The sequence below is a fragment of the Rhinopithecus bieti genome, unplaced genomic scaffold, assembly GCF_001698545.2.
Source record: "Rhinopithecus bieti isolate Rb0 unplaced genomic scaffold, ASM169854v2 scaffold_21726, whole genome shotgun sequence".
NCBI lineage: Eukaryota > Metazoa > Chordata > Mammalia > Primates > Cercopithecidae > Rhinopithecus > Rhinopithecus bieti.
Genome location: NW_016811100.1, coordinates 2,944,137 through 2,966,342, shown reverse-complemented (window position 1 = coordinate 2,966,342; position 22,206 = coordinate 2,944,137).

The following is a 22,206-nucleotide window of genomic DNA, read 5'->3' as shown; positions in this document are numbered from 1 at the left end:
ATTCAACATTTTTTGAATACACACTCTACCAATCACTGTGCCAAGCACCTGAAACTTATTACTTAAATAATTCTTTCACAAAACTTAAAACTGGGTCTCATTATTATTATTACTGTAAAAGTAGAGGTTCCTCTTCAAAGACTTTCCTCGCCATTTAATAAGGAATAAATAGTAACTTCTCTTAGAAGCAAAATTTATTTCAAAGACCTGTGCTAACATTTGCTTAAATATCTGCTAGCCGTGATAAAGAAAATCAAGGTACTTATGTTCTTGCTACCCAGCAATTTAGCCTAACATATTTGGCCCTGGCATGCTTGCTTACTGGTCCAAGCAAGCATGTAGGTCTATCCTGGTTCCTCTGTCCTGCTATTTAAAGGCGTGTTTTTACCGGTTTCTGCAGCATTCCACAGGGTACGTCCTCGTCCTCCTTCCTTTGTTCTCCTCTATGTTTGCCTCTTTTAAAAGTTCTAAGTTGCTAGCCAATCGGGACAAATACAGAATGTGAGGTCCCATTCCAGCCAACGGAAACTGGACACAGCAGTAGGGTGGATGCATCAGGTTATAAATGACCCTGTCTCCTTTGTTCGGTGTACTCTCATGGCAAAACTGCTGGCAAGTGTACCCTTTCTGCAGAAAGTAAAAATGGCCTTGCTGAGTAAATTAAATTTATGTTCAAGTGTTATTTCTTTATGGCACTGGGGAACAAGAATTTCAAACATTACTATCTCATAAATGAGGATTCTGAGGCTGAGGAGTTGAGTGATTTAACCAAAGTCATACTGTTTTCCATGGCATATAGTGGGAATGAAGCCCAGGCAGCATTCCTGGAGTAGTGTTCTGCAGTCACTGTCAAGACAACCAGTGTCTTCAGTCACCTGTCCTCTTGTCTTCTTCTATGGGGTTCCATACTTCAGCCCCAGGAACACAGTGTCAATTGCTTCCTAGGCCACCTCTTCCCATCTGATCTTGCCATATTGACCCGAATAGACTAGTTATTATTTCACTTCAAGACTTAAAATGTAATCACAGAATTTTAGTATGAGCAGCCCCCTTCCAAATCTGTTTAGACTAGATCCTAAGCTCAGGTGGTCCAGCTCTGCTTAATGGGGCAGGTATGATATATACATAGCCTGTGAATTAATTTGGCGAAAACATAGCTTCTGAGCAGTTAGACAACTACAGACGTGATCCTCCATGGGCATATCCTATTTCCTACCTCCCTGTCTTTCTGCTGAGAATATTATAACTGCCCAAAGGTTCTCCTTACCTGCTGCCTAGACAGAGCTGATTTATCAAGACAGGGGAATTGCAACAGAGAAAGAGTTGATATAGGAGTTAAAAAGAAATTATTTAGGCAGACAGTGAGGGTAAGGAAGTCCTCAGTAAGGTTTTTCTTTTAATGAAAAGCAGCCTCAAAATCATTTTATTTTCTAACAAAGAGCAGCCTGGAAAATAGAGCTGCAGACATAGACAAGCAAGCTGGAAACCTGCACAGGTGAATGCCAGCAGCTGTGCTAATAAGAAAAGGCTACCTGGGGGCTGGGCATGTCCAACATGGTGGCTCCATGTTTCCTTTTTCTTGCCAATCAGTGTGCAGTGGGGAGTCAACAACATGGTGTTGGTCAGGCAAAGACCCCATTTGCATAATAAGATTAGGGTGTGGCAGGCCAGTTTCCCCGGATGCTATGTAAATGTCACACCTGGTCCAACCAATATTTGGCCCTATGTAAATCAGACACTGCCTCCTCAAGCCTATCTGTAAAACCATATGCACTCTACCACCAGCCGGAAGACCCACTTGGGTGCCCCTCTCTCTCTCTGCAAGAGAGTTATTCTCTTTCCTTTCTTTCGCCTAGTAAGCCTCCACTGTTAACCTTACTCTACATGTGTCTGTGTCCTTGACTTCCTTGGCATAAGGCAACAAACCTCGGGTATTACCCCAGCCAATGGCACTGCTTCACAGTTTAATTCATGCAGATCTGGCTGTACAGAAGACCGGAGTTTTATTATTACTTAAATTAGTATCCCTAAGAATTCAGGAATCAGGAATTTTTAAGGATAATTTGGTAGATAGGGAGTTGGGAAGTAGGGAATGTCGATGGTTTGGGTCAAAGAAGAAATCACAGGGGTCCAAGTGGGTTTTCCTTGCTGTCTTCTGTTCCTGGATGGGATTACAGAACTTGTTGAGTCAGTTACGGGTCCGGGTGGCATCAGCTGGTGCATGGGAATACAGGATCTGCAAAACATCTCAAGCACTGATCTTAGGTTTTACAACAGCAATCCCAGGAGTAATTTGGGAAGGTTCAGAATCTTGCACCTTCTGGCTGCATGACTCCTCAGACATACTTTCTATTCTTGAAGCTAATTTGTCAGACCTACAAAGGCAGACTGGTCCCGGGAAAGACAGGCGTTTGTTTTGGGATAGGGCTGTTATCATCTTTGTTTCAAAGTTAAACTGTAAACTAAATTCTTCCCAAAGTTAGTTCACCTGTGCTCAGGAATGAACAAGGACAGCTTGAAGTTTAGAAGCAAGAAGCTAGGTCAGATCTATTTCACTGTCGTAATTTTCTCACTGTTATAATTTTTGCAAAGGCAGTTTCAGTATGTCCAGTATGTCCATTCTTTGCATGATCTGGCTGTCAGAGATCATAGTCTTCCCTCTGTTCTCTATGTTCTCTCTCTCTCTCTCTGTCTCTCTGTCTGTCTCACGCACACATGCACACACGTACCAAAACCACAAACAAAACAAATGAAAATTCCATCTGGGATTGGAGAGAAAGTCTGCATTATTTTTTTCATCCTCCAAGTTTCCAAAACAAATGCATATGGATGACGTAGGTGCAAATATGAAAAGTAATAGAAAAGGTGATAGAACAATATTAATTCTAACTGCTATGACTTAGGTGCTCTGGAATGGTTCTTAAAATATTGCAAATGGTGTGGAACCAATGCTGAACAACAGACATTAGAGACAAAAGGAAAAAAGTGGTTACAGCTTTTGAACTAATTCACTGACTCCCATCCTCCTCCAAATAAAGACAGTGGAGCCTGAGGCCATGCGATTTCAAACCGGTTAAGTGAGCCTGGAGCGTCCTCCTAGGAGCTCTGAAATTCACTGCAGGCTCAAGAGAGCCCTTTAATGGATTCAGTTTTTGGACTCAAATGCAAAAGGTGAACTCAAATGGGCTTCTCTAAACCTTAAGCTGTTAAACAGGCAAGAACAAAAGCTCACCAAGAGCCTCTTTCAAACTGCTCTCAGCTGCAAAACATTTTCTCAAACAGACCTGCTTTTGGAGTAATAGACAAGACTTCTCTGTTAAAAATTGAGGCAAGATTTTTTAGAAGCTTCATCTTGTTATGAAAAAGCACAAGTCTTATACAGTAAATTTTTTTGTAATTCTCTTTATACCTTCAAAGGGAAAATGTTCTGGGTTACTAAAGCAGAATTTTTGATGGTTGTATTTCAGGAGGAAACCATCATAACTGCTTTAAGTAGACAACACTGTAATAAGGGCAGCTGATAACACAATTCACTGAAGGGAGGAAAAGAGAGAGAAAAGGCAAACTTTTGGCAAACTATTAATGGTACTTTAGTAGAAATAAGCATCCCGTGAGCCTAAATTACTGCCACAGAAAAACTAAAGAAATTTTTTAAGTGAGGTCAATGCCATTCTAACAGGCCCCAGATTTGTACTCAAGGGTCCCAGGAGTTGCTGGTTTGGTTGCACTCTATGCCAAAGCAAGCTCATATTAGATCACCTTGGGGACAGGAGGTGCAGTAGATAAGGACTCTGAGTCGGAATCTGCTCTATCACTCACTAGCTGAATGAGCTTTGGCAAGTCACTTTACCTCATCTGTCTGCATCTGTAAAAGGAGACATAATATTACCTAAAGCACAAGTCACTCTTGGCATGACAGATGTTTGTATGTCCCACGTGTGCCCCACTCCTTAACAAATGAAATGTAGCAGCAAAGTCTTAAAGAAAAGTGGCATGAAAATGCTCTGATTGGACTAAAAGACACTGCAATGGAGCCACCCCCAGGTCCCAGTGTGCAAAGAAAGTAAGGAGATTGAGGCGACATCCAGACACTCTTGAAAACTGCTATTTGGCATGGGTTAAAAAGCAACTTTTGAAGTTGATGATTTAGATCCTGTTTATCTCTGCATTTCCAGTGCCCAGAATATGGTAGAAATATTCGATTAATGCATACAGAATGCATGCATATGTGAGTAAATGAATGAACATCATCATCTTCTAAATCTTTCGCCAAATTTTGCTCAGTTTGCAGTGGGCCTTCCTCTGACCAGTCTGCTGATGGCCAAGACTCAGAATGTACATCTGTGTGGTTAAAGTTAAGCAAGACCTGTAGAAATGGCCAGACTATGTCGGGCATCTTGCATCTGCTTCATAAGTCCTCCAGAATTCAAAACAAAAATGTCTGGCTATTTGAAGAAAGTGTATTGTCTGATAAACATTCAATAATTTTTAAAAAATAAATAAAAATGATAACCAAATTTGTTTAATTAGTACCTGTGTATGTAGCCCTCCCTCCCCACCTACTTTGCCCCGGGCAAACTGAGGACACTTCCTTCATTATAGTCTGGAGCTGAGGGATCTGCTGAGTTGAGCTGAAAACAGGCTGCTTTCGTGGTGGCCCCTCCTCTGCAGCCACATGCCAACAGAGATTCGCTGCAAAAACGGGAGAGCTGCAATGCAGTATTTTCCTCTGGAACTTTGAAGCTATATTAAACATTTCAGACATACAATGAAAGCCTATTTGTTTTCAGTGTTCAAATGCAACTTAAATGGTAGCTGTTAAAGGAGACAGATGAATTATAGTCTGCTCAGCAGAACTTTTTTGAGCTGGCCAATCATAATGGTATTTTTCTGAACTAAATTATTGTAGGTCCCCTTAAAAATTATGTAGCTCTTCCCTAGAAAGGGCCTGCTGCTAATAAGTGTAGCCCTTTAGTACCATTGTGGGCAGTAGAGCTGGAGAGAACCGAGCTGTCTGGTGAAAACAATCAGCCCTCAACCTTCCAGACCCAGGGAAAGAAAACTGATAAAGGACCAGCAGGGAACTCATAGCAAAACAAAAGGCAATTTCAAGCTACCTCTCATTTATAAAGGTCATTTGTCTTACTCCTACTGATGGTAATCACAGGGATTCGGATTTCTCACTGGAGACGTGTATTCTTCTGTGCAATCTTACTCCTGCGTCCTCTCCTGTTTCTGCACACTCTGTGTTCCAGCATATGCATTACTGTCTAACACACCAGCGCATTCTTTTTCTGTTCCTGTCTTGCCTGCACTTTCACATGCATGTTGCTAAAAAACATTTCTAGTCTCAATATAATAAAAATCTATCAACACCAACTAGTAGAATACATCTCTGTTGACAATTCTAAAGTCCGACTTAATTCTCAGAAATCAGAAGAGAATTAAGGCTAAGAAGAGGATCTGCAGTACTGGAGCTAAAGTCATGGGTGAAGTGTGAGAATGCTAGAGAAAGGAAATGCAGCATTCCTTTTCTACTCATTTTCATTTAGCAGATTTTCATGGTGTGGTATGGGAAGTGGAATTTGGTGCTGCACTTTCGGAGGCTGATATTCAGAACCAACATAAGAGTCCATTAATTCTCCTAACCCTTCAGCAAGATAAAGAGCCGGCTACAAACTCGGCTTTATAAATACAGAAATGGAACATTAACAGGCTAAGAAACGTGGCCAAACTACTTGTCATATTAATGCAGAAAACAACACTGTGTGTGTATGTGTGTGTCTCTGTGTGTGTGTGTGTCTGTGTGTGGTGTTTGGATTTAGGTCTACCGTTCTATTATTTTGCTTTTTGTCTTCAATAATTTTTGTTTCTCTTTTCATCCTTCCTTGCCCTTTTAAATTTATTCAAATATGTTTTAGTAGTCTGTTTTAATTTATTTCATTTTTTGATTTATTCCTTTGAATTTTGCATATTTACATAGATACATCTGTATGTAGTATATATACACATAAACTTTTTATAAGACTTTTCCCAGTATCTGCCCATTTCCAGAAATTCATACAATCTTATTAGAGAGTGAAAATGAGTTAAAATGTCTTTCAGAAAGTCAACCTTTGTTTTCTTCCTTTCCAGCTAAATTTCCCCTCTCTGTCATCTCATAACTGGTAAAAAACCCAGGATGGCTCATCATCAAATCATTAAGCCAGGTCTATGAAATTGCCACTTGGTTAGCTAACATTATCCTGCACTCAGAGGTGAAAATGTTGAAGCTTTAATTAACCTGAACCTTTTCTGCAAGCAGTGTTTATTCCTGAACATTAGATCCCAGCTCCTCTTCCCATAACTAATATCTTAAGAGGGAATTTTCACAAGAACCGAATAGCTTCCTAAATAAGCTTTCTGCTTGTCTTGTAGTGAAATTGCTTCTGCCATGGAATTCTTTGAATGTCCTTCTCATTTACCCTACCTGAATTAATTCATCAATATTCTGTGAGAGTAGCCATATATGGGTATGAAAGAGAGAGTTTATACAGCCCTTCACCCTGGGCACCCCTGAAATGCAACCATTGCTTAAACCAACTAGCCTATCATAATATTGGCAAGTTTATAGTTTTTTATGAGCAAGGTAGTGACCATCTGAAATGATCACTTTGACTTCTCCTGGTCCTTCAACTCTTTTAGCTTATTATTATGAGGCAAAAGCTATGAAATATCTTATCCTGAGAGGCACATAAACATCAGTAGAGAGATCATAGCAGAGTTCTGACTGAAGCAGCACTGCTGTCCATGTGCAGTGGTGACAGATCCTGTGGGGACATCATGAAGACACACCCTCTCTGCTGGTCACATGGACAGAACCTGTGCCTTTGCTCTGCCATAAATCCGACTGCCTCTAGCAGCCTGGGATGGCTTGATACCCACCATTCCATCATCTCTGCTGATCTCGTGCCATGCTCCACAGCACAAGCGCCTGTGGTTGGAACATGTCTGCCTGCTAGATGCACTCCTTGTTGTATATAATGATTACCCAATGAATTCAGATTTCTGGCCCCAGCAGTTCTCTTTCAAATCGTTTCTGTCTGTCCCACAATAAATAAGAATGACACCAACCACATATTTTGATTTTCCATCAGAATCCAGGTTTAAGTTGCCTGTCATCAGCAGTACCCTCACACTTGTTAAAAGGTGTATTTTGGGTCGGGCTCCGTGTCTCATGCCTGTAGCCAGCACTTGGGGAGGCCGAGGTGGGTGGATCACGAGGTCAAAAGATCTAGACCATCCTGGCCAACATGGTGAAACCCCATCTCTACTAAAAATACAAAAATTAGCTGGGCTTGGTGGTACGAGCCTGTAGTTTCAGCTACTCGGGAGGCAGAGGTTGCAGTGAGCCGAGATTACACCACTGCACTCCAGCCTGCTGACAGAGCGAGACTGTCTAAAAAAAAAAAAAATAGATACATTCTGGCATTTGCACTGTAGGTTCAGTGTTGTGACTAACTCATGTTTGTGCTCTTAACTTTAAACTGATTTCTCGCTCCCCATATCCTGCCAGCTACTTTGGCTGAAGGAAACCAGGCTAGGCACGTGCATCTCAGGTTGAAGGAAGACAGGCCATAGGGGAATTCCTTTCCAAAGAGGAAAAGGATAGGAATCAAGCCCACGTGAATGTCCTGTATAACAGAAAAAGATAAAGTTGAGAAATCAGATATGAGTATTGCCCCTCTCTTGGGATGGAACCCCAAAGAGAAGCATAATAAAAGCATCCAGAGAGTTTGAAGAAGAGAGAACATCAGGTGAGTCCATGACACACCTCCCTGTCTAGCTTGTGTGCCCATGGGGAGGGAGTGGCAGGAGAATCCCCACGTATAGCCATAGCCATCTGGTGCAGAAGCAATATTATGACAGGGAGAAGGAAGAGTTATAGGAGCTGGAGATGGTGCTCATGGCTCTTTCATAACCTAGCCAGTTTCTACAAAAGCCCAAAAGTCTTCCTCTGTCTTAATTGCAAGAGAGGGCCTGCAGAGTTACTTAAAGTTCAGGGAAAGCAACAGAGATTTGAGATTAGGTTAAAACAGCTTCAATACATAATGACTTCATGACCAACTGAAACCACCACAACCAGTAGTGAATGCAGCCCTCAGAGAAGGCCTAGCAGTCAACAAGGCCCGATAGCAGGATGAAAGGTTCTGGCCCTTCCCACCTCCCCACACTGCCACAAGATCATTAGGCCCTAGACGCCACCTTAGCAAGGCACAGGGGAAAGAGCGGAAATGTGAAAACTTACCATCTAGGTAAGATAACACTCATTCAAAAGACCATTTAAACCAAAGGAGACTAGGTTACGTTGATTCAACAAGCTAAGTTTGTCCTCTATATAGATCGATTATTATAGGAAAGGATGGAGCTGGGGAGGTTGGATTGTGAATAAATGTATTCATTATTTAATAAACAAAACAAGACTCACAAATTCTATTTTTATGTACAAGCCTTAGAACAAATCTTGTTCCTGAGTATAAAGAGACACATAAAATGCACTCATAGTAGGATTACGTATTATTACAAAAATAACAGAATGACCTAGATGTCCTTCAACAGGAGAATGAATAAATAAATGTAGGTAAAATCACACTATGAAAGACTTACCATAAAAGAAAGTTATGTATATCAACATGGATGAATGTCACAAACAAAACATTAAGCAAAGAATGGGAGTTGCAAAAGGATACATATGATATCATTTATATGAAATTTAAAAACATGCAGAAGTATGGATTTAAGATAACAATGATTGTAGACATTTAATATGGAGCTTCTAGGTACTATTCTAAGATTTTATGTATACTCAATTAGTTACTCTTCATAACCTTAAGAGGTCAGTACCATTATTATCCACATTTTACAGATTTTTTAAAAAACCAAAGTATACATAAAGAAATTAAATAACTTCTAGAGGGGCCACAGCGAGAAAATGGGATTCCCAGGACATAGACCTAGGTTGTCTGGTTCCAGAGTCTATGCTTTCAGCTACTATGCACAACTGCATCTCAAACTGTATAAAAACAAAGTAAAACTATGAAGAAATATGTAAAATGATAAAGCCAAAATTCAGAATAAGTGGTAACCTATGAGGACAGAGAGAACAATAAAATGGGACCAAGTGCATGGGCCACAGAGAAAGGGTTTGAAAATTGTAAAATTTTCAAACATTACATTTTGTACTTTGCAATAAATGGTTTTGGGGTCGCATATAAACACATTTTTTCCTCTTGGGAAAATGGGTGTAACTTCCAGTCTCTGCCTAACACTCCTCTGAATCCACAGAAATTTAGGACTGATGAGTTTCCCATTTTTGTTGTTGTATTTGTTTTTGTTTTTAAGAATTAAAGTTATTTCATTTCTTAAGTTTGGTGATATTTATTATGTTAACATTTACACCTTTATTCCAAAATACCTGGAATATCTTACCAAAAATTGTTAAGTAGCTACATTTTTTACACATCTAAGTATAGTATGGGTTAACTTAAAATGCTATTACATACGGCAACGTCATCTGGAATACTATTGGCTTGTGAATTTGGGTGTAAATTAGGTTGCAGTTTGGGCAGGCTGTTCAGCATCAGTCAAGATCAGCATAAATAACTGTAAGAATGGCCCATGGGGATATAAATCAAGCTGTCCTTCTGAGGGTTACCTTCTAGCACTGATCAGGGTGGTGAGAAGTTTAGGGACTCCAGTAAAGCCAGATTCACATAATTGGAGGCACACAATTCAGAGTAGATGTCACACAGGGTAGAAATACCTATGGCTTTTCTACGAGGTATACCAGATTACTGCCAAAGAAGGATCCAAATGAGCTGAACGAAAGCAAGACTATGGAAGGTAAGCTACGAGGCATTTTCCCTGATGCAGAGCACTTCAAATGGCTGAGCATTTGTGAGATATGGAGTAGAACCTGTTCAGAGCCCATAACCGTCCTCACCCAACATTGAGAATTGACTTCTTTACCAGGACTCACCTTTGGGAAAGGAATATTAGGCCTGAAACATTCACCCCACAGCCATGGGGCCCTCTCGGTAACTAGGGAGAATGCCTGAGTACCCTCAGTCTGGTTGGAGCGAGAGAAGACAGCCAGAGCACAGGTCCACACAACCTCATCAATGATCGCCAGAGGGCCGGCGGGGAGGTCTTTGGGGAGGTGGCAGGTGGAAGCTAGTGCAGAAAGAGTGGCCTGGAACATGGTCAGATACGGAATACGGCTGAGAAAGTGGTGAGTATATTATCCAAAGGCTAAATAAACTTACTGACCTTTTGTGGATAAGGAAAAGGGAAACTAGTGATTTTCCAGCCTTGTAAACTCTGCCAAGAACTTTTCCATCTCAAATTTATGGATGATTCTTAATCCTGCCTCAACCTTCAGGTTGATTCAAAAGTTATTTTTTTTAATGTTCCAAGAAATGATCATAGTTCTCCCTCCTGTGGCAAAATATTTCCATTAAGCTGTGAATTGCTCTCCTTAGCCTGCTCCCTCACCCTTGGACATAAGCCAAAGCTCTTGACTTCAAGGTTCAGACAATGCTGCCAGCTGAAGAAAAGAAATGAAATGAACTTGAAAGGAAGAAAAGAAGCAGCAGACCATTTTACTGGCATTGTAAAAGTTTTGAACATTACATTTTGCACTTTGCAATAAATGGTTTTGGGGTCCCATATAAACACATTTTTTCCTCCTAGGAAAATGGGTGTAACTTCCTATCTCTGCCTTAACATTTCTCCAAATTAACAGAGATGTAGGATTGATGAGTTTCCCATTTTTGTTGTTGTTGTATTTGTTTTTGAAACAGACTCTCACTCTGTTACCCAGGCTGGAGTGCAACGGTGCAATCATGGCTCACTACAGCCTCAACCTCCCAGACTCAAGCAATCCTCTTGCTTCAGCCTCCCTAATAGCTGGGACTACAGGCATGTACTGCCATTCCCAGCTTTTTTTTTTTTTTTTTTTGAGACAGAGTCTCGCTCTGTTCCCTAGGCTGGAGTGCAGTAGCGCGATCTCAGCTCACTGCAAGCTCCGCCTCCCGGGATCATGCCATTCTCCTGCCTCAGCCTCCTGAGTAGCTGGGACTACAGGCACCCGCCACCACGCCTGGCTAAATTTTTTTGTAGTTTTAGTAGAGACGAGGTTTCACTGTGGTCTCGATCTCCTGACCTTGTGATCTGCCCGCCTCGGCCTCCCAAAGTGCTGGGATTACAGGCGTGAGCCACTGCGCCTGGCCCCAGCTAATTTTTAAATTTTTTATAGAGCTGGGTTCTCACTAGGTTGCCCAGGCTGGTCTCAAACTCCTAGACTCAAGTAATCCTCGAGCCTTGGCCTCCCAAAGTGCTAAGATTATAGACACGAGCCACCACACACAACTGAGATTCCTATTCATTCTCCTAAATTTTCTGTGCCAATAACTGCTGCTCTGAAGAAGAAATAGAAGGGAAGACAGAATAAAGAAAACAAATTGAGAAGAAAATGAGAGATAATACAGGAAGGGAGGAGAATTAGAGAAGAGCAATTAAAAAGAGAAAAAGGAGTAAATGGATATATAGACTACAGTGTTTCCATTGAGGTATTGGCAAGAAAACCAGGGCTTTGTGTCCTGGACATGAGGTTCTACTTTTCCAAGATAATTAAGGATTGTTCTCAAAGTTAGTTTCATAATACCACTGTTTGAGATTTTCTAAGATAAAGAAAACTGTAGAATTGAAGGAGATAGAGAAGATCTGAGTTTGGCCGGTCACAGTGGCTCACACCTGTAATCCCAAAATTTGGGAGGCTGAGGGGGGCAGATCACCAGAGGTCAGGAGTTCAAACCAGCCTGGCCAACATGGTGAATCCCTGTCTCTACTAAAAACACAAAAATCAGCCAGGCGTGGTGGTGGGCACCTATAATCCCAGCTACTCGGAAGGGCCGAGGCAGGATAATTGTTTGAACCTGGAAAGTTGAGGTTGCAGTGAGCTGAGATTGTGCCATTGCACTCCAGCCTGGGTGACAAGGGCAAAACTCCATCTCAATAAAAAATAAATATAAATAAATAAATAAATAAATAATCTGAGTTCAGAAAGAACTGGGTCCCCAGATGCTGGGGGCAGGATCTCCCAAGAAGGACTCTGCCTTCTGTACACAGCATTTTCAGGGCTTATAAGACCTCTAAGAAGGATCATTGCTAGTCTGCCTGAAGAGTTTAGGCAGTACGTACTACAGCCTGGGAGTCTTGACAGAGATTTTATGACTCCGCAAAAGGAAAATAGAAGCACAAGCCTTCAGTGACAAGCAGACATTGTCAAAGACAAATGTCAATAGCAGCCATAAAAACTAAAACTGAAACTAGACTCCTTCCCAATTGTTCTAGAGCAGTGGTTCTCAACCAGAAGCAACTACCCTTCACAGGGATATTTGGCAATACCTAGAGATGTAGAGGAGGAGGGTTCTACATTTCCTGCATGAGCACCCAGATGATGCTTCTGGCATCTTGTGAGTAGAGGCTGGGATGCTGCTAAACACCCTCCAATATACAGGACAGCCCTCACAACAAAGAATTATCTGGTCTAAAATGTCAGTAGTGGCAAGATTAAGAAATTCTGCTCTAGTCTAAGCAAGTTCTACTGACTGTGTTTCACCCTGAAGAAATAGGGAAAAGTGGGTCCCAAATGACTGAGGTTGAATTTTATGACAACTCTGATGAGTAAACATCAAGCCATATTTGCTTTTATTTTTTTAAATAAAGGTGTGGTGTGTTTGGAGCAAATGCATTTTGTTGGATAATAGGAATCTCCCTCCACATTGCTAAGAATCCTTCTAAGCATAACATTCCCCAGCATGTACTACAGCTTCTAGAGTTGGTGCAAAAATATGATTTTGAGAAAATTATCATGACTATTTCACAGCTTCAGAGAATACTCAGAAATGGCTACTGAGTGGAGGGATTAAACTCCGTGTCTGGCCACTTGGGTGTGCTCCTTTGCCTGCTAACAGTGTAGACACACTGACCAGGAAAGATTTAAATCTCTAGAAAAATGAGTAAGATATTTGCTTTGCCCAAGTACAGTAGTGGTATATTTCAAAAATATCAACCAATCTCTAAGGAAGCAGAAATGCTCCTTTTTGGTTTGCTTGCAAAAATAGGTTTCCTGACATCCATATCTAGTATTACCATAATAGCCAGGACTCCTAGGAAGGAGAACAGAAAGAAAGCCTAAAAGCCCATTTGGTAATAGATAGAGGTTGAGGTGGAATTGGCCATAGTCATAAGAGCCACCTCTCCAATATGCATCTGAATAATCCATTGGAGGTAGCCAGGAAGGCATTAACATGGGGCTGTCATATTACCCTGAGATATACCTCATTCTAATGTGGCTAACTCAGAGGTTGGGGAAAATAATATGATTCTGAGGATTTAAAACATTGTGGTTAAGTGGGGCCTGGACAAAATACTATTTAAAAATCAATAAAATAAATGGATGTCGTTTTTTTTGTGCCTTAAGTGCCATGGAGCAAATTTTTACATACATGTTAAAACACAGATCCATAGACATTAAAATATGGAAAACATGGAATAATCTGACAAATAAAGGACTAATCAAGTATGAAAAATAAAATGAATATTCCATTGAATTAAAGACTTCATCTAGTTTCAGAAGAAAATCCTTTCATTTCTCTGCAATTCAATTTTTTTCTCTCCCTTTAGAGAAAATAATAGTTGCTATTAAAAGAAGTATGAGAAAAACTTTGTTTCCATAGCACTTTTACATAGAAAGCTTTACATAAAAAACATTTCCTTTCATAGAAGTGTTCTAAAATGCCCAAAATGCTATTCCTCCAAAACACTTCCTGTGTAGAGAAAGTAAACTGTAATTTAAACACCAAATAATGTCTACTAAAAGAACCACCCACTATTTAAAAACAAGCATCACTTTATAACAATTTAATGTATCTGAATGATTTAAACTCTAAACTGGGACCATTAATCAAGTTTTAATTCCTATTCTCTAGTCTACCATGTCAAGTACCTGATACAAAGAAATAACCTTAACTCAGATAAGAAAGAGGAAAACTACATCTAACTATTAATGTAATAGTATCATAATTTTTAAAAAGGATGCAAGTTAATTGATTCTTACACTTTATTCTCTTCTCAGAATTTAGTTCATCTTTATTCTTTTATGTTTTTATAATGTGACTATAGATTATGAATTAATCTGTTTAAACAAGATAGTATTTCACAGAAAATGGACATCCTCATGAATCCCAGAACTCCTTACCAAGATGAAAGGCCATGTTTAATAAAACAGTATTAAATTACTCTGCAATAGTAATTGCTCTGCTTCCTTCTTCCATAGAGAATGATAATAAAGGAAGACTTCCTTATACCAATGTCCACTGCCATGTCAAAAACTGGGGCTGTTGGCTTGATTTAAAATTTGGCTGTAGGGCCTACCACTTCTAATTAAGATGACTAAATCTTGATTTAGAAAAGAGAAAAAAATGCTTTTAAAAAATACAGCATGTCCTAATCAAATAAGAAGATATTTCAGAGGTTTTTATTTTGCCCATGGAAATGACTGCCAGTTGAGACATATAAAAGCAAATTTAATCAAGTTGATATAATCTAATATATAGGAAAAGACTTGAGCTGCCTAATATAAAAAAAGAAGCTCTCTGTGATTCAGGAATTCAACACATAATGAAGACTAGGTCAACAGATTCAATATCAGTAACTCCAGTCCTAAACAGATATTTTTAAGGGTCTTAATTTTTTTCACCATAGCTTTTTATATTAATCAAACAAAGCAAATAAAGAGTAAATTGTCAGTGTGACAATGACTACTCTTTTAGAAGTCAGAGACTTACAAAGCATAGCTAGAGAAGATATGTGGCATGGAAACCTACAGATACTTGACAGTGTGTTAATACATACCTTAGGTGAGTGACTGAGGTACTCTCTGTCAATTCAGACTTCTTTTTCTTCTTTTCTTTTCTTTTTTTTTTTTTTTTTAGATGGAGTCTCATTCTGTCACCCAGGCTGGAGTGCAGTGGCACGGTCTCGGTTTACTGGAACCTCCACCTCCCAGGTTGAAGCAATTCTACTGCCTCACCCTCCTGAGTAGCTGGGACTATAGGCGCATGCCATCGCACCCGGCTAATTTTTGTATTTTTAGTAGAGATGGGGTTTCACCATGTTGGCGAGGCTGGTCTCGAACTCCTGACCTCAGGTAATCCATCTGCTTCAGCCAGATTTCTTTTTAATGTTGGGTTCAGTCAGAGCTAGAAAGACAGGTACAATGAAATGGAAAATTATGACCATTATTCAAGAAAAATGGCAATCAATAGAAACTGCCTCCAATTTGGGCCAGATGTTGAATTTAGCAGGTAAAGACATCAAAGAAGATATTACAAATATGTTCAAAGAATTAACAGAAAACATGCTGGATTTAAAGGAAATTAAAAGAAAATTTGCTAGTGATAATAAGAAATCTCAGCAAAACAGCAGAAATCATGTTTTTCAAAAAGATATAGAGCTGAAAAGTAAATAACTGAAATTTAAAATGGCTAAATGGACTGAAGAGCAGACAGAAGACCAAAAAAAGTAATTCACGTAATTGAAGATACATCCATAGAAATGGCCCTAGCTGAAAGAAAATAAAATATTGACAAAAAAAAAAAAACTTCAGAAAACTTTGAGAACAATATGAAGTGGTCTAAATAGCTATAATGGAAATCCCAGACTAGAGAAAAAAGGGAAGAAAAAACTTTTAAATAATGTCTTAAAACTTTCCAAATTTGTTGGAAAATATTAATTTATAAGTCTAAGAATTTTAACAAATCTTAACTCAAATAAACAAACAGCAAATTCTCCTTATACACATCATAATCAAACTCCTGAAAGCCAAAGATAACAAGAAAATATTTAAAACAGCCAGAAAAACATATATTATATACAGGAGAGCCACAACAAAATTAATAATTAACTCCTCTTCAGAAACTATGGGACCCAGAAGAAACTGAAAGGAAATGCTTAAAATGCTAAAGGAAAAAACAAACAAGAATTCTATATCCAGCAAAGCTATTATTTAAATTAAAAGAAAATAGACACTTTCAAATAAACAAAATTGAGTTGATACAACCCTAGGAGAAGGGAAGAGTCAAGTGGAATGCTACTAAGTGGCAACTACTCAGATCAACAAAATGAAGAGTCCCAGAAGTAAATATAGGATAAATATGAAAAACTAGTAAATAGGTAGATCATTTGCTGTTTCTCTTAGTTTCTTTGAAAGAAATATGTATGTTTGAAGTAAAAATAACAGTACCGTACTATACACACACGAACTATTTATAATATAGTACTGAGAGTTGGCAAAGAAAAACAGCCTGTTTTAACATTGCTATACTTTCCCCCAAAGTAATTCAAATATTAACTCTTAATTGACTGAGGCTAATTTTAAGGTGCATATTGTACAGTGCTAATTTTAAGGTGCATATTCTCTACAGCAACCACTAAATTAATAATACAGAGAGACACAACCAAAAATCTTACCGAAAAATTAAAACGAAGTACTAAACAAAATAAGTGATTGGAAGTCCTAGCCGGAGCAATCAGGCGAGGGGAAGAAATGAAAGGCATCCAACCTGGAAAAGAGGAAGTCAAACTATGACTGTATGAAAGGAAAATATCTTGGGCCCCCAAAATCACTAAGGAAAACTCAAGCTGGAAACTGCTTAGGGCAAACCTACCTCCCATTCTATTCAAAGTTATCCCTCTGCTTACTGGGAAAGATATATGTCTGATTGCCTCCTTTGGAAAGGCTAATTAGAAACTCAAAAGAATGCAACCCTTTTTGTCTCACCTATAAGTGACCTGGAAGCTCCCTCCCTGCTTCCTGCCTTTGCTTCAAGTTGTCCCACCTTTTTGGACCAAACCAATGTACTTCTTACATATGTTGATTAATGTCTCATGTCTCCCTAAATTGTATAAAACCAAGTTGTGCCCTGACCACCTTGGGCACGTGTGTCGTCAGGACTTCCTGAGACTGGTCACATGTTCATCCTCAACCTTGGCAAAGCAAACTTTCTAAATGACCTAAGACCTGTCTCATGTTTTCTGGGTTCACAGCTGTTTGCTGATGACACGATCAACACTTAAAAAACCCTAAGGACTTCTCCAGAGGACTCCTAGATTTGATAAATGAATTACGTAAAGTCTCAGGTCACAAAATCAATGTATACAATAGAGTAGCACGGCTATACACCAACAACAACCAAGATGAGAATCAAATCAATAATTCAATCCCTTTTACAATAGCTGCAAAAATAAATTTAAAAAAACACCTAGGCCGGGTGCGGTGGCTCAAGCCTGTAGTCCCAGCACTTTGGGAGACCGAGATGAGCGGATCACGAGGTCAGGAGATCGAGACCATCCTGGCTAACACGGTGAAACCCCGTCTCTACTAAAAAAATACAAAAAACTAGCCGGGCGAGGTGGCGGGCACCTGTAGTCCCAGCTACTCGGGAGGCTGAGGCAGGAGAATGGTGTGAACCCGGGAGGCAGAGCTTGCAGTGAGCTGAGATCCAGCCACTGCTCTCCAGCCTCGGTGACAGAGCGAGACTCCGTCTCAAAAAAAAAAAAAAAAAAAAACACCCAGGAATATACTTAACAAAGGAGATGACAGAGCTCTGCAAGGAGAACTACAAAACACTGCTGAAAGAAATGACAGATGACACAAATGGAGATACATCCCATGCTCAAGGATTGTAATAATCAGTGTCACGAAAATGACCATACTGCCCAAAGCAATCTACAGATTCAATACAATTCCTATCAAAATACAAAATTATTTTTCACAGAATTAGAAAACAACAATCCTAAAATTCATATGCGGGAAAAAAAGAGCCCAAATAGCCAAAGCAATTCTAAGCAAAAAGAATAAATCTGGAGGCATCACATTGCCTGAATTTAAATTATATTACAGGCAACAGTTTCCAAAACAGCATGATACTCATATAAAAGTAGATACATAGACCAATGGAACAGAATAGAGAACCCAGAAAGAAAGTCAAATACTTTCAACCAACTGATCTTTGACAAAGCACACACACCAAAAAATTGAGGACAAGACACCCTGTCCAAAAATCATGCTGGGAAAACTGGATAGCCACACATAGAAGGATGAAACTGGATTCCCATCTCTCTGTATATACAAAAGTCAACTCAAAATGAATCAAAGACCTAAATCTAAGGTGTGAAACCATAAAAATTCTAGAAGAAAACCAAGGAAAAACTCTTCTGGACCTTGGCCTAGGCAAAGAATTTATGACTAAGACCCTAAAAGCAAATAGGACAGAAACAAAAATAAACAAATGAGACTTATTTAACTACAAAGCTTCTGTACCACAGAAGAAATAATCATCAGAGTAAACGGAAAACCCACAGAATGACAGAAAATATTTGCAAACTATGCATCCAACAAAGGGCTAATATCAACAATCTGTAAGGGACTCAAACAAATCAGTAAGAAAAAACCCAAGTAATCCCATCAAAAAGTGAGAAAATGACATGAAAAGACATTTCTCAAAAGAAGAACTACAAATGGACAACTAACATATGAAAAACTCTCAACATCACTAATCATCAGGGAAATGCAAAATAAAATCACAATGAGATACCACTTTACCCCAGCCAGAATGACCACTATTAAAGAGTCAAAAAACAAGAGATCTTGGCATGGATGTGGTGAAAAGGGAATGCTTATACACTGTGGCAATATAAATTAGTACAACTTCTATGAAAAACAGCATGGAGATTTATTAAAGAACTAAAAGTAAGTCTACCATTTGATCCAGTAACCCCACTACTGGGTATCTACCCAAAAGAAAAGAAGTCATTGTATCAAGAAGACATCTGCACACATATGTTTATCACAACACAATCCACAATTGGTAAGATATGGAACCAGCCTAAGTGTCCATCAATCAATGAGTGGATACAGAAAATGTGGCGTACAGGCACCATGGAATACTTTTCAGCCATTAAAAAGAATGAGGTAGGGCATGATGGCTCATCTTATAATTCTAGTACTTTGGGAGGCCAATGCAGGTAGATCACTTGAGGTCAGGAGTTAGAGACCAGCCTGGCCCACATGATGCTCTCTATTGCTACTAAAAATACAAGAATTATTTAGTGTCTATTGCTACTAAAAATACAAGAATTACCCAAGCATATGGTGCATGCCTATGGTCTCAGATACTCGGGAAGCTGAGGCAGGAGAATCGCTTGAATCCGGGAGACGGAGGTTGCAGTGAGCCAAGATCAGTGAGCCAAGACTGAACTCTAGTCTGGGTGACAAAGCAAGATTCCATCAAAAAAAAAAAAAAAAAAAAAAAAAAAAAAAAAGAAAAGAAAGAAAGAAAGAATGAAAGTATCTTGAAGCAAATTGGATAGAGATATAGAGCACTATTCTAAGTGAAGTAACTCAGGAATGGAAATCCAAACGCCATATATTCGCACTTATAAGCTATGGGTATGCAGAGGCATACAGAGTGGTACAATAGACTTTGGAGACTCAGAACAGGGGAGGGGAAAGGTAGGAGAGGAATGAGAAACAAAAACTACATATTGGGTACAGTGGGCAGTACTTGGGTGACAAATACATGACGATATCAGAATTCACCACTATACAATTCACCCATGTAACCAAAACCTACTTGTACCACAAAGCTATTGAGAAAGAAAGAGAAAGAGAAAGAGAGAGAGAGAGAGAGAGAGGAAGGAAGGAAGGAAGGAAGGAAGGAAGGAAGGAAAAAAAAGAGAGGAAGAAGAGAAAGGGAGAGAAAGATATAAATCCTTTTGGATCAAGACTCTACCCTTATGACCCCATTTAACCTTAGTTACTTCCATAAAGGCTCTATCTCCATGCACAGTCAAATTTGGGATAAGAGCTTCAACATTTTGAAGGGCACAAATATTTAGGCTGTAACACATGTGTATCATATATATGTATCTTATCTCTCCGTATAAAACTTTATATCAATTGAATCACATTGCACATGATACTTCAAAAATATATGGGTAACTTTTTATGCCACTAAACATAGAAACAAAAAATAAGTGGCTACCTCCCACCACCCCACACACACACACACAAAATACAGAAAAGGACAGAGAACAAAATCAAGTAAGATCAATATAAAACAAATAGCAAAATGGCAGACTAAAAACCATCTTATCAGTAATTATATTAAATGTAAATAGACCAAATACTCCAATCAAAAGGCAAAGATTGCCAGACTAGATATAAAAGCAAAACTCACCTCTTTGTTATCTATAAAGGGGGTGCACTTTAGTTTTTGGAGACGGAGTTTCACTCTTGTTGCCCAGGCTGGAGTGCAATGGCTCGATCTTGGCTCACCACAACCTCCACCTCCTGGGTTCAAGCAATTCTCCAGTATCAGCCTCCAAACTAGCTGGGATTACAGGTATCTGTCACTACACCCAGCTAATTTTTGATATTTTTAGTAGAGACAGTGGTTTCACCATGTTGGCCAGGTTGGTCTGGAACTCCTGACCTTAGGTGATTCACCTACCTTGGCCTCCCAAAGTACTGGGATTACAGGTGTTAGCCACTGCACCTGGCTGTGGGTACACTTTAAATACAAAAACACAAACACACTGAGAAAGCATAAGAAAGTTGAAGTGGCATATTAAATCAGACAAAATAGACATCAAAACAGGGAATATTGTTATGGACAATGATATAAGGTTCAATATATCAGGAAGATATAACAATTATAAATATCTATGTTCCTAGCAAGAGAGAAGAAAATATATGAGGAAGTTACAGAACTAAAGAAAAATAGACAAATCCAAATCATCATTAAGAACTCTAACACACTCTTCTCAGTAATTAATAGAAAACTAGATAAAAATATCTATATGAATATAGAAGACCTGAATTACACTAACAACTATCTTCACCTAATTGACATTTTTAGAGCGCTATATTCAGAAACTGCAGAATACACATTTTTTGGAAGTGTATATAAAGCATTCACCAACATGGATCATACGCTGGGCCTTAACACAAGTCTCAGTAGATCTCAAAATATTTAAATCTTACAGAATATGCCTTCTGACCACAACAGAATTAAACTAAAAGTTAACAAAAATAAAACATTTAGAAAAGTTTCAAATGTCTGAAATTTAACTCTAAACATTCTATGTATGAGAGACAAACAAAACAATAAATTAGAAAATATTTTAACTAAGTAAGAGTTTCTGTGATATGCAGCAAAATCAATATTTACAGGAAAAATATAACATTAAATGCTTATGTCAGAAGAGCACAAAGGTTTCAAACCAGTGATCTAAACATTCATCTTATTAAAAAAAAAAACTAGCAAAAGAAGAGCAAATTAAACTTACACTAAGTAGAAGGAAGAAAACAACAAAGATAAGAAAATAAATCAATGAAATAGAATTCTGAAAAAACAATTTTAAAAAAATCCATGAAGCCAGAACTGTTTTTTCAAAAATCAATAAAACTGATAAATTTCTAGCTGAGTTGATCAAATAAAAAAAGAGAAGGAGAAGAAACAAATTACCACCTATCACTTCAGACCCTACAGACATTAAAAGAGTAATAAGGGGCCGGGCGCAGTGGCTCACGCCTGTAATCCCAGCACGTTGGGAAGACGAGGTGGGTGGATCACGAGGTCAGGAGATGGAGACCATCCGGGTTAACATGGTGAAACCCCGTCTCTACTTAAAAAATACAAAAAATTAGCCGGCGCTGTGGCGGGCACCTGTAGTCCCAGCTACTCGGGAGGCTGAGGCAGGAGAATGGCGTGAACCTGGGAGGTGGAGCTTGCAGTGAGCTAAGATGGCGCCACTGCACCTCCAGCCTGGGCGGCAGAGGGAGACTCCGCCTCAAAAAATAAATAAATAGCCGGGCGCGGTGGCTCAAGCCTGTAATCCCAGCATTTTGGGAGGCTGAGACGGGCGGATCACGAGGTCAGGAGATCGAGACCATCCTGGCTAACACGGTGAAACCCCGTCTCTACTAAAAATACAAAAAACTAGCCGGGCGAGGTGGCGGCGGCCTGTAGTCCCAGCTACTCCGGAGGCTGAGCCAGGAGAATGGCGTAAACCCGGGAGGCGGAGCTTGCAGTGAGC